Source organism: Phocoena phocoena, chromosome X (genome assembly GCF_963924675.1).
Source record: "Phocoena phocoena chromosome X, mPhoPho1.1, whole genome shotgun sequence".
Classification (NCBI taxonomy): domain Eukaryota; kingdom Metazoa; phylum Chordata; class Mammalia; order Artiodactyla; family Phocoenidae; genus Phocoena; species Phocoena phocoena.
Window position 1 is genome coordinate 117,674,924 of NC_089240.1, and position 13,570 is coordinate 117,688,493.

Sequence of the window (13,570 nt, forward strand, 5' to 3'; positions counted from 1 at the left end):
TACCTACCATCACTTCCCTAATCCAGAATACGTATCTTAAAAAGCTCTATGCCTCATAGCTATTACCCAGAAATCTTTTTCCTAATGTACTGTATCATATCATACCATGAAATTGGGTGGACAGCCCATATTGCTACTCTTATTTCCCATTCTGAACCACAAACTTACATAGTCTTGAGGGGTATAAGCAATGCTCTGACCTATCCACTCTTAACTATATGGATGAAAATCTGAGGACCACCGAGGGAAGTCACATAATAAAACTACCCCCGGGCTTCCCTGATGGCGCAGTGGTTAAGAATCTGCCTGCCAATGCAAGGGACATGGGTTCGAGCCCTGGCCCGGTTAGATCCCACATGCCGTGGAGCAACTAAGCCTGTGCACCACAACTACTGAGCCTGCACTCAAGAGCCCGCGAACCACAACTACTGAGCCCGTGTGCCACAACTACTGAAGCCTGTGTGCCTAGAGCCCATGCTCCAAAACAAGAGAAGCCACCACAATGAGAAGCCCCCGCACCGCAACGAAGAGTAGCCCATGTTCACCGCAGCTAGAGAAAGCCCACGTGCAGCAACGGAGACCCAACGCAGCCAAAAATAAAAACAAACAAACAAATAAATAAATTTATTAAGAAAAAAAAACCTACCCCCAAAACTACACAAGTAGTGGCAGAGCCTATGATAACACCCAGATGTCTCTACTCCTTTCATGTTTGCAATGTCATCAAATCTGGTAGAGATGTCTGTTATTAGGAAGAAAAATTGAGTTAAATGCATTCATTCCTAATTTTTAACCCTTTCCACTGAGCTCACACACAGCCCAACAGAAAACCTCTTTCCATCTGCACAGACATTCCTTAATACATGACAGAATGAAAATCCACTAGAGGCTACACAATTTAGATTATCCAACTCCAAAGCAAGAGAAAGCCTCAAGCAACACCATCTGATTATGCGACTTTGCTGCTGTGGAGAATTAATCAAATTCATCCTAGAGGTTCATCTGCTGCATGACACACTCATTCTTTGATAGCAAAACTCTTCTTTTCCTAGTACTTTCTTTTTTTTTTAATTTATTTATTTTAATTTATTTATTTTTGGCTCGCTGGGTCTTTGTTGCTGTGCGTGGGCTTTCTCTAGTTGCAGCGAGTGGGGGCTACTCTTCGTTGCGGTGCGCGGGCTTCTCATTGCGTTGGCTTCTCTTGTTGCAGAACACGGGCTCTAGGAACGTGGGCTTCAGTAGTTGTGGCACGTGGGCTCAGTAGTAGTGGCTCGCGGGCTCTGGAGCGCAGGCTCAGTAGTTGTGGCACACGGGCTTAGCTGCTCTGTGGCATGTGGGATCTTCCCAGACCAGGGCTTGAACCCGTGTCCCCTGCATTGGCAGGCAGATTATTAATACTGCACCACCAGGGAAGCCTTTCCTAGTGCTTTCTGATCTTCATCTGTTACTGTGACTAGCATTTGAAAGAATGTAAATAAGCAGGAGGTTGCTTGATCCCTAATATCTATATAATCCTTTGTACTTATACAAAAGCTGGGAAGATAGAAAGGGTCTCATTTCCACTATTACTTCTGAATAAAAAATGAGTGAAAAGAGAAGGTAAGAAAGTCTAATAACTGATAAATCATGAATAATTGAGATGCCATAACTTTTGAAGAATGTGATTTAAATTATTTAACAATATTCATCAGTGGTCAAACAGAATTTTGTTGAAAAACTCAGTATATTCAGAAAAGCTAAACAAATATACACTGTACACCAACAACTTGACCTTGCCCAACTTTTGTTACCTACAAAGTATTGGCTATTCCTTAAATATGGTTTATTTCTCCAATTAGTAAGAGTGGGCCTTGGGGGGAATAAAACCCTAAAATCTACCTAAAACCATGTTTTCTTTAACTCAAAGTAACATCTGTTAAATAAATAAATGAAATGAACCATATTCCTCTCCAGAATCATAGAGGTAGAAAAATCAGTTTTAAAAAAGACTAACTTCACAGTGAAGAAAGTTGACAAATGCTACCCCAGCCAAGTGATCAAGTTAACATCATCAGTAGAAAGTCACGTTGATACTATGCATGGTGGATAAGATGTGATGAGGACAGCCCTTCACTTCTCCAGTCTTCCTCCTAAAAAGCCATAATCCACATCTTATCTTGAGAAAAACATCAAACAAATCCTAACTGAGGGATCTGCTACAAAATCCCTAACCGGTACTCCTCAAAACTGTCAACGTCATCAAAACCAAGGAAAGTTTGAGAAACTGTCACATCCAAGAGGAGCCTAAGGAGACAGGATGACTAATTATGGTATGGTATTCTCGATGGGATCCTGGAACAGAAAAAAGGATATTAGGGACAAACTGAAGAAATGTGAATGAAGTATGGACTTCAGTTAGTAATAACATAACAATATTGGTTCATTAATTGTGACAAATGTACCATTACTAATATAAGATAATAATAAGGGAAACTGTGTAGGGGCATATGTGAACTCCCTGTACCATCTCTGCAAAGTTCCTATGAATCTGAAATTATCCTAAAATGAAAAGTTTCCTAAAAAAGTTTAAGACAAATTCTAAAAATAAGTACTGAATTCTTCCAGGTGCTGAACAGATACAAATATATAAGAGATATTAGACAGTAACATTAACAAATTAAGAGTATAAACCTAAATATTCTTTGACGTTTTTTGGGGGGGGGCATATCTCTCAAATTGAGGGAGTCCTCTTAGACCTTATTAGCCAGAACTTGGATTAATAAATGTACACAGCTAAGGGAATTCCCTGGTGGCACAGTGGTTAAGGATCTGCCTGCCAATGCAGGGGACACGGCTCCGAGCCCTGGTCCGGGAAGATCCCACATGCTGTGGAGCAACTAAGCCCGTGCGCCACAACTACTAAGCATGTGCTCTAGAGCCCGCGTGCCACAACTACTGAGCCTGTGTGCCTAGAGCCCGTGCTCCACAACAAGAAAAGCCACAGCAATGAGAAGCCCATGCACCTCAACGAAGAGCAGCCCCAGCTCGCTGCAACTAGAGAAAGCCCGTGTGCAGCAACAAAGACCCAACATAGCCAAGAATAAATAAATAAATGTGCACAGCTAAAAAATCCCCCAATTTTTCTATTTACCTTATGATAGGTGTATTATCTTAAGTTATTTATATATCCAATTATAATGAGGCATGTTGCTTGCTATTTTCCCTACTGAGGAGTCAACCTAGAATCCAAAACTACTAATAATATACTAAAGGTTAACTTCACCAAAAAGTTTACTGTTTACTTTCTGTGTGCCTTTCAATCTTTCTGAGAAGTGCTTTAAGTGTATTTTAGGAGCCAAGAACATGAATTAGGGATGCGGTGAGGAAGAGTAAGTGGGGCTGCTGGAGACAGTGTTCCCGTGGAGCTGACCCTCGTCATCAGTCTCCGAGCAAGTACTGTCACTTGTTTTAATTCCTTTTCCCTCATCCTTTGCTCCCTTTAAATCTGGTGATTTCTAGGAATGAACCTTCTTTATGACATATGCTGTATATTATTTGGTTTGAAGAAGCCTTGAGTTTGTGAAGTAAAGTGATGTTCTTTTTCAAAGCTCTCAGTTCTTAAAATATCAGAACTTGCAAAAAGCAAATGCAGGGTTGTTATTATCCCTTCAGATCAATAGCTCAGTCACTGCTATGAGCTATTAAAAAAGGAGTTAGGAAGACAAGCAAATCTTTTGGGCTGCATCTATTCTGGCAAAAGAAGCACAGCAGAGAGGCACCAACATATTAAAAACCATTTTAGCAAGTGAGTTCTTGCCAAGCAAAAGAAAATCCTGGGCCACTCTATCTACCCAAATGTTTTCATAGAGGTTTTAGCTAGCAGGCAATTAAATTCTAGGAGCAGCTACAGGCAAACAGAGGCTTGGAGGCTAAGGAATGAGAGTATATGTGGACAACAGCTAGACACAGGAGCACTTGCAAAACCACGTTAGGTTCCCCTAAGTTCCCCAGCACAAATATTCACTTTAATTTCAAATCCCTTCATCAGCTGAAATATACTTCACAATTTTTTTTTTTTTTTTGCGGTACGCGGGCCTCTCATTGTTGTGGCCTCTCCCGTTGCGGAGCACAGGTTCCAGACGCGTAGGCTCAGCAGCCACAGCTCACAGGCCCAGCCGCTCCACGGCACGTGGGATCTTCCCGGACCAGGGCACGAACCTGTGTCCCCTGCATCGGCAGGCGGATTCCCAACCACTGCGCCACCAGGGAAGCCCCTATGCTTCATAATTTAAATAAGCATTTGAGGTCGGGGAGGGTGGAAGGCGGCAAGATGGTGTTGGAAAGCACTATGGTTTGCATGGACAACAGTGAGTATATGCAGAATGGGGACTCCTTACCCACCTGACTACACGCCCAACAAGACACTGTCAACATAGTCTGTCACTCCAAGACCCTCAGCAACCCTGAGAACAATGTGGGCCTCATCACATTGGCCAATGACTGTGAAGTGCGGACCACACTCACCCCTGACACTGGCCACATCCTGTCTAAGCTCCACACTGTCCAACCGAAGGGCAAGATCACCTTCTGCACTGGCATCTGCGTGGCCCATCTGGCCCTGAAGCACCAACAGGGCGAGAATCACAAGATACGAATCATTGCCTTTGTGGGAAGCCCCATGGAGGACAATGAGAAGAATCTGGTGAAACTGGCTAAACGCCTCAAGAAGGAGAAAGTAAATGCTGACATTATCAATTTGGGGGAAGAGGAGGTGAGCACAGAAAAGCTGACCGCCTTTGTAAACACACTGAATGGCAAAGATGGAAGCGGTTCTCATCTGGTGACAGTGCGTCCTGGGCCCAGCTTGGCCGATGCCCTCATCAGTTCTCCGATTCTGGCTGGGGAAGGCAGTGCCATGCTGGGTCTTGGTGCCAGTGGCTGAATTTGGAGTGGATCCCAGTGCTGATCGTGAGCTGGCCCTGGCCCTGCGTGTTTCTATGGAAGAGCAGCAGCAGCCGCAGGAGAAGGAGGCGCGGTGGGCAGCTGCTGCCTCTGCCGCTGAGGTGGGAAGCGCTACGACCGGGACTGAAGACTCGGACGATGCCCTGCTGAAGATGACCATCAGCCAGCAGGAGTGTGGCAGCACGGGGCTCCCTGACCTAAGCAGTATGACTGAAGCAGAACAGAATGCTTACGCCATGCAGATGTGCCTCCAGGGCGCAGAATTTGGCCAGGCAGAATCAGCTGACATTGATGCCAGTTCAGCCATGGACACACCTGAGCCCGCCAAGGAGGAGGATGATTATGACGTGATGCAAGACCCCGAGTTCCTTCAGAGTGTCCTGGAGAACCTCCCAGTTGTGGATCCCAACAATGAGGCCACTTGAAATGCCACGGGCTCCCTGGCCTCCCAGGCCACCAAGGATGGCAAGAAGGACAAGAGGCAGGAGGACAAGAAGTGAGACTGGAGGGAAAAGGGAGCTGAGCCTGTGCAGGGGGCCGAGTACGGTGGGGTGGGATATAGGGTTAGATGTGTTGTCTATAACCACTGCAACATAAATAAAGCTTGGCAACATTTTTTTCTTAAAAATAAATAAATAAGAATTTGAAACATGTCAACTGCATATGCCTGTCTCCTGATTAATGTAAAAATTAAAAAAAGAGACACCAAAAAATAATGGAGAAGGCCCCACTCAGCGAGAAAGATGTTATCTGGAATCTCATATTTAAAAAACAAACTCTTGGGATCTCCCTGGCGGTCCAGTGGTTAAGACTCTGCGCTCCCAATGCAGGGGGCATGGGTTCGATCCCTGGTCAGGGAACTAAGATCCCGCATGCTGCATGGTAGCAAAAAAAACCCAAAAAATAAAACCCCCACAACTCTTGGGCTATACTTAGTAACTTGTTTCCAAAGAGTACAGTATGGAAAAGAGGAAAAACAGCAGCTTTAAAGTGGAGAAATCAGGTAAACACTACTTTAGACAGGTGATCAAGGTCAATGCCAACCATGATGTCATGTTAATAATTTGTACTCTTTACACCTGAAACTAACACAACATTGTAAATCGACTATACTTCAATAAAAAAAATTTTTTTAATGTACTCTTGATATGGTGTAATGAAAATGGCATTTCACCTCACCAGTCTTCCTCTCAAAACTCAATAAGCGCCAGTCTAATCATAAGAAAAATGGACAAATCCCAATTGAGGGACATTCTACAAAATATGCGACTAGTATTCCTCAAAACTGTCAATGTCATCTAAACCAAAGAAAGTCTGAGAAACTGTCACAGCCAAGAGGAATCTAATGAGATATAACTAAATGTGATGTGGTATCCTGCCTAGGATCCTATAACAGGAAAATGACATTAATGGAAAACTGAGGAAATCTGAATAATTAAGTATGGATTTTAGTTAATAATAATGTATCAATATTGGTTCATCAATTGTGACAAATGTATATTACTGCATAAGATGTTAATAATATAGGAAACCGCACGTGGGATGTGAAAACTCTGTACCATGTACGCAACTTTTCTGTAAATCTAAAACTATTCTAAAATTTAAAGTTTTTAAAAACATTGAAAAAAATCTTTTGTTGGTTATCTCCCTTCTCCATTCAAATCCTGTGCTTCTAACCAAATATTACAAAGAGAATCAATGAGCCTTGGGCATCTGTTATATGAGAAAGAAACTTGCAATTAACTTCCTATGGATCACTTAATAGTCACCAGGTGGGAATGGTTTGTCAACACTGTCCTTGAGTCAAACATGGAGCAAATTTAAAGTCAATGGCAAAATCGGGGATGAGTGACCTTTAACAATGCAGTCAATCCATCAGCAAAAGTTTGATGATGTAGCACAGCCCTGAAATCTAAACACAGCCAAGAATATGCAAATCTAAACCTTGCTAATGCTTCAAAATGCATTAGATATAAATCTAGAAACTATGACAACCTAAGCTTTAGCAAAAATCATTTTGACCCTGTATAATAAACATTAAAAAATTAATGGGACTTCCCTGGCAGTCCAGTGGTTAAGACTCCTCGCTTCCACTGCAGGGGGCATGGGTTTGATCCCTGGTCGGGGAACTAAAATCCCACATGCCACGCACTGCGGCCAAAAAAAAAATTAAAAGCAAAGCACTCCAACACTAGAATCATGGGCATTATCAGTTTTACAAGCATTTCCTGGAATCGGATGGCACTACATAAAAGTTAGATTCAGAGGGGTGAAGGTTGAAAAATACTGTGGAATTTCTAAAGTCCAGGTTTGGGTTGATTGATCAAGCAGACCTTGTTTACATTTCAGTTGGTATCTGAAGACAATTGATAAAATGGGGGGTGGGGGAGGGTGGCAGCTGAAAAGTAGTTTATTACCACCCACTGTTGATTAGAAACAATGTACCTAACTGCAAAAGTAGGATTAAGTTGCACTTTGTATCTTACTTAGAGTCAACCTTCAGTCAGTATTTTTATAGAACCCTGGTTCTCAAACATTAATTCTGCATCAGCGTCACCTGGAGGGTGTGTTGCACCAGATTGTCAGGTCCCACCCAGTTTCTGATACAGTAGGTCTGAATCAGAAGTCTGGGCATTGCATTTCTAACAGCTCCCAGGTGATGCTGATACTTGTCTTTTATAAACATTCCAACAACTTTAAAAAACCTATGATCAAATGTAAGCACCTCAATAAAATCTAAAACCAAATTTAAATAATTTGGGAATTTTCTGCCCTTTTTCTTTAGCAACAAGTATTTCTTAAGAATTTATTCCAGTACTCGGCACTATACCAGACACTGGCCCTGGGCACAGAGCACTAAGTAAAAGCACACATGCCCTTTTAAATTTTGTTCTGGGGGAAGGCAGCTAATAACTAGCTCCAAGATTCATTATTAATTACAGTTGCAGAAAGAAGTAAGAGAAGTACAAGGTGCTATGAGACCCCATTGAGACTGGGTGGTCTGACTGCAGCGGGAAGGTTTCCTTAAGGATGCTTGAGTTCAGTACTGAAGGAACAGAAATGGGGCCCTTGGGGGAGGATTCCACACAGTGGGAGCAGTGTGCGGGAGGAGGGCAAGCCCTGAGGGAAGGCCAGTGTGACTGCAGTGTACAAGGCGAGGGGCAAAGGTCAGAGATGTTATTGCACAGGCAGGCAGAGCCTGGTGTGCACAATAAGGAGTTGAAATCTTCCTCTGTGAAGGGAACCACTAGGGATTCTTAGCATGAAACTGACTTAAACTAATGCTATGTTTTAAAAAAATCAGTCTAGCTGCTTCGCAGGGATGGATTAAGTTTGGCAAGACTGGATCCCAAAAATATTCAGGAGGCATAATCTTTGGAATTTGGTGAGGGACTGGGTAAGCTGGAGGGAGAGGAGAAAAGATTCAAGGGTAACTTCCAAGACTATAAAATGCTATGAAGTGATTAGCAGTGCTTTTCTAGTCTGACTTGAGTTTTTCTCTGTGGTGTAGCATGACAGGCAAAAAATGTATTTTATCTGTGTCTAGAAAAGGACTGGACTCACAAAAATACTTAAAATAGTAGGATAACAGATCAAATGCTTCCCTTTTCCAAGAAGAGAAAATTCCTTTTGACAGCATTATATATTAAGCTCAAAGTTAACCTTACTGTCTCCCTTCAAGATTGTGGAAGCAAAGACTGACAGGGTTACTCATTCTGTAGTCTGTGAACTACAAGAGCATTTTATTTTTACCTTTCTTATGGCATTTATCACTTCCTGCCTCTCATGGCATTTATCACTTCCTGCCTTGTATTTTCGTTATGTATCTATGTATCTTATCTCCTTTCCTAAACTGTAAGTTCTCTAATGAAAGATAATGATTACTAACATAGAAATAAACCCGAGACAATCTATCCACCCACATCTAGGGGTGTTGTAGGTGGGAAGGGCATTAGAGTAAAAACAGGCAGAAAATCCTTTTCTTTTGTCTCATTAACCAAACGGGTTGTCATTAAAAACAAAAAAAGTGATGCAGAAGTAGGAAAAGGTGCTTATTATGTATTTTACATTGACATATAACTTAAAGCAGCACTCGAATATAATTAAAGAAAATAATGAAGTGTTGGAAACTACTGCTTTCTCTAACTGGAAGGGCAACTAAGCAAGATTTTGGATGACCAAGCGTGGACATGAAAATACTTCCATTCTTTTTATGTCACCACATCCTTAAAACTGCACTGACAATGGCTGACTGAAATTAACCAGAGTTCTACAGCAGACTCAAATCATCAATAATTCCTACACTTAGAAAAAAAATTACCCTGCCACCCCCCAAACCCTATAAAACAAGTATGTGCAACACTCTCTGAACTGAGTGTTGCAGAGGGATCTTAGTCCCTCCTTTCTTAGGGAGCTAAGTTTACCATCTATCAAAGAGCCAAGAAAAAATCTCTCAGCCAGATGCCTCAGTCCAGGCCCTAGCATGGTAATTCACCAATTCATTGTTTAAGGCTTTCTTGTATTGCTTGCTCTAAATGAAACTGTAGTATAATGGTGCCTTTTCCACTAACCTGAACACTTTCAGATAAGGTCTAAGATTCAGGCATGTAAAAGCCTACCCTGGGTTATGGTAACCTCAGAACAACTCAGAATGGTATTTCTTGCTCACAGACTTCATTCAGAGCTTTACTGAAATGGCACCTTGCCAATGAGGCCTTCCTTTGTTGCTCTATTGAAAAACTGCAACCGCTACCACCTGATACTTCCTATCTTCCTTCCCTGCTTTCTTTTCCCTTTACCACTCATCACTAGCATACAAGATACTACAATTATTTGTCTTGTTTATTGTCTGTCTCCCTGTCTACTGGTTGTCCCCCCAAATCTGTTCTTCCTTTCTTCCTGAGCACCTGGCTTTCCAGCTAGAAACTGCATTTTTCTATCTCCCTTATGACTAGGGAGGACCACGTGACTAAGATTTCGCCAAAGGTATATGTGTAATAGTGATGTGTGAAACTTCCCGGTCATTTTCCTAAAGAAGCTTGCCCTGGACCCCTCTTTCCCTCTAGCTGGCTGGAACTTGAAAACCAAATGCTGAGGAAGGCAGAACTGCCCCACTAGCCTGGGACCCTAGATGATCTTATGGAATAGAAGCTGCCTCCTTGCCCCGGGCTATTACAGGCCAGAAAGACAAAGATCTACCTTTTTCTGGCCATTGTATTTTGGAGCTCTCAGCTTATCCTTTACCCTAACAATACCCGCCCCCATTAAAATGTAAGGTCCATGGGGGCAGAGATATTAGTCTGTTTTGCTCACCAGTGCATTCCCAGCAAGTAGAAGTGCCTGACACAGGGCACGGTACCTAATACTTGTGAATTGATTAAATAGAAAACTTCATTATTAACACTTCCACATCTTCAAACCACCTTCACGGCTTCAAGAAGTTCAGATTACAAGATCCAAATTGCTCCTAGGACAGCGCCCCAGAAGTTCCTATACTCCATTCATTGCCATCTTCCCCCTCCTCCACTGAGTGTGCCCTTCAGCCCCACTATCCTCCTTTTCGTGCCTGGCTCTTGCCCAACTCAGCGCCTTTGAACAAGCTGGTTCCAGTATCTACTCCCAAACCCCTCTGCAGAAGTAGTCCCTCCTTCCTTCAGTTATCTGCTTATATGCCATCTCCTCTGACAGAGCTGGCTGGCTACCCTATCAAAAACAGACCTTATTTCTGCTATCTCTGTTTCTAATTCATTTTATTCAAAACTTATGAAAGTGAGTAATTATAATATTTGTTGCCTTATTTTCTTTCTAAAATTTTATTTATTTATTTTTTGGGCTGCTTTGGGTCTTCGTTGCTGTGCGTGGGCTTTCTCTAGTTGCAGCGAGCGGAGGCTTCTCTTGTTGCAGAGCATGGGCTCTAGGCGCGTGGGCTTCAGTAGTTGTGGCTCGTGGGCTCTAGAGCGCAGGCTCAGTAGTTGTGGTGCACGGGCTTAGTTTCTCTGCAGCATGTAGGATCATCCCAGACCAGGGATCGAACCCACGTCCTCTGCATTGGCAGGTGGATTCTTAACCACTGTGCCACCAGGGAAGTCTCTGTTGCCTTATTTTTAAACTGTAAATTAGATTATAAGTTCCATAAGGACACGAACCACTTCTGTTTTTATTTACTACACTATCCTCTTTGCTTAGCATAGTGCCTGGCCAGTCATAAGAGGTCAAAAGGTGCTGAGTGTTTATTTTTAAATATTTTGAAGTAGACATGAGTTAAAGCATACGTAGCTCTCCCATAAATGTAGTCTTCAAATGTTCTTGACTACCAGCCTGACAATAATGTAAGCTTCTACTTATGGGGATATAAACCAATGCATATTTCGGCAAGCTTTTAATTGCTTTCCTAGAAGGATTACCATTCCTCCTTTCCACTACGAGTTTTTAGTTGCTTACAACCTGGTGGAATTTGAATGACTCCTATTGGTATGACGGACCAAGGGCAACTTTTACAAGGATGTCTCAAATGCAGGTTCATATGGGCATATACAATTCAAAATAAATGATGATTATGTTTTGGGGGCATGCCAACTGGCCTCCCAGGACCTCAAACCCAAAGATCAAAGATTCTTTCATCTCTAAGGTCAAGGTTTCAGTTCATCAATTTGCTTCTGGATTATGTAACCTGAGGTGGCCCTCTAGAACTGTGTGGGCACCAGCCAAACTGGGTGCTCCAGAACACTCTGGAGGTATTCAGTAATTCAGACTTTTAAAAATGCTGTTTATAAAAAATGCTGTTTCCTTCGGTATCTTACCTGTGGTGGTGGATATACGAACATACACATGGGATAAAACTGCATAGAAATAAATACACACACACACACAAATGAGTACAAGTATACCTGGAGAAATCTGAATAAGATCAGTGGATGTTATCAATGTCAGTACCCTGGTTGCGACGTTACACTACAGTTTTGCAAGATGTTACCATAAACTGGGTAAAGGGTACACAGGATCTCTATTATTTCTTACAACTGCATTATCTCAATAAATTTCAATTAAAAAGTGCTGCTTCAACACAGAAACTAGGATGTTGCAGGATTCAACTGGCTATTTTCTGAAGAAAACAGGAAGGAAGAGGCTGGGGAAATGAGAGAAAGAGAAGTAAAGTAGGAGAGAATATAAAACCTCACAGTAGGAGAGATTACTAAAAGAACACTGTAGTCTCTGAAAATATACACACATATCCTGTCTTCTTCAGGTCACAGCATCAAAGAATAAAAGGTTGTTACAGAACACCCAGTTCAACTGCATTTTAAAGTTCTGGAAAATGAGGCTCAAAAAATAATTTGCCAAATTTTAAAACTTTTAGAAAAAATAATGAGACTACTTTTCCAACTTTGGCATAGGGAAGGATTGCTTAATCAAGACACATAAAGCGGACTTCCCCGGTGGCGCTAGTGGTTGGGAATCTGCCTGCCAATGCAGGGGACACAGATTTGAACCCTGGTCTGGGAAGATCCCACATGCCACAGAGCAACTGAGCCCGTGCGCCACAGCTACTGAGCCTGCGAGCCACAACTACTGAGCCCACGTGCTACAACTACTGAAGCCCACACGCCTAGAGCCCGTGCTCCACAATAAGAGAAGCCACCGCAATGAGAAGCCTGCACACCACAACAAAGAGTAGCCCCCGCTCGCCGCAACTAGAGAAAGCCCACACACAGCAACAAAAACCCAACGCAGGCAAATAATAAATTAATAAATTAAAAAGAGACACATAAAGCAGTAACCATAAAGAAAGAAACCAAAAAATTTGACTACATTAAAGTTAAGAACTTATTTATCAAAAGACATATATAAATATATGCGAAGCCACAAATTAAGTTATTTGCAAAAAATATAACCAACAAAGGATTAATCTCCTGAATATGAAAAGGACTCATAATTATAAATCAGTATGAGAAAGATAAACCAACAGAAAACAGTTAAAAGACATGAACAAGTATTTCAGAGGGGAAACATAAATGGCCCATAAACGTATGCAAAGATGTTTAACCTCATTAGTAATCAGAGAAGCAACAAAATGTAAGAAGTCAATATCAAGGGCAAGTATATGAAGCAACGAGAACTCATACATTGCTAGTGGGAGTGCATATTGGTAGAACCACTTTGGAAAACAATTTAATCTCTTCTTGTAAAGTTGCACATTTCAAGAGTTATTATGTGTATTTGTTTTCCTATACATATGCCTGAGTGTGTGTTTGTATATGTATATGTGTATCCTACACGCACTGGGGGGGGAACCCCTTTTATAAATATACACTAAAAGACACATTTTCTGGTCATACAGAAAAAAAAAGAACCCTGCAAATAACCTATAGGTCCATTGACAGAAGAATGGGTAAATTCTAGTATATTCCCAAAGTAAAATATTATTCAGCAGTGACAATGAATCAACTATAGCTACATAAAACCTTATGAAGTGGGCTTCCCTGGTGGCGCAGTGGTTGAGAGTCTGCCTGCCGATGCAAGGGACACGGGTTCGTGCCCCAATCCGGGAGGATCCCACATGCCGCGGAGCGGCTGGGCCCATGAGCCACGGCCGCTGAGCCTGCACGTCCGGAGCCTGTGCTCCGCAACG

At 42.2% G+C, this 13,570-nt stretch overlaps 1 pseudogene; it reads left to right on the top strand.

The window, feature by feature from the left end:
* The first annotated feature begins 4,309 nt into the window (after nucleotides 1-4,309).
* Nucleotides 4,310-5,441, top strand: LOC136142677 (26S proteasome non-ATPase regulatory subunit 4 pseudogene; annotated as a pseudogene).
* The last annotated feature ends 8,129 nt before the right edge of the window (nucleotides 5,442-13,570 follow it).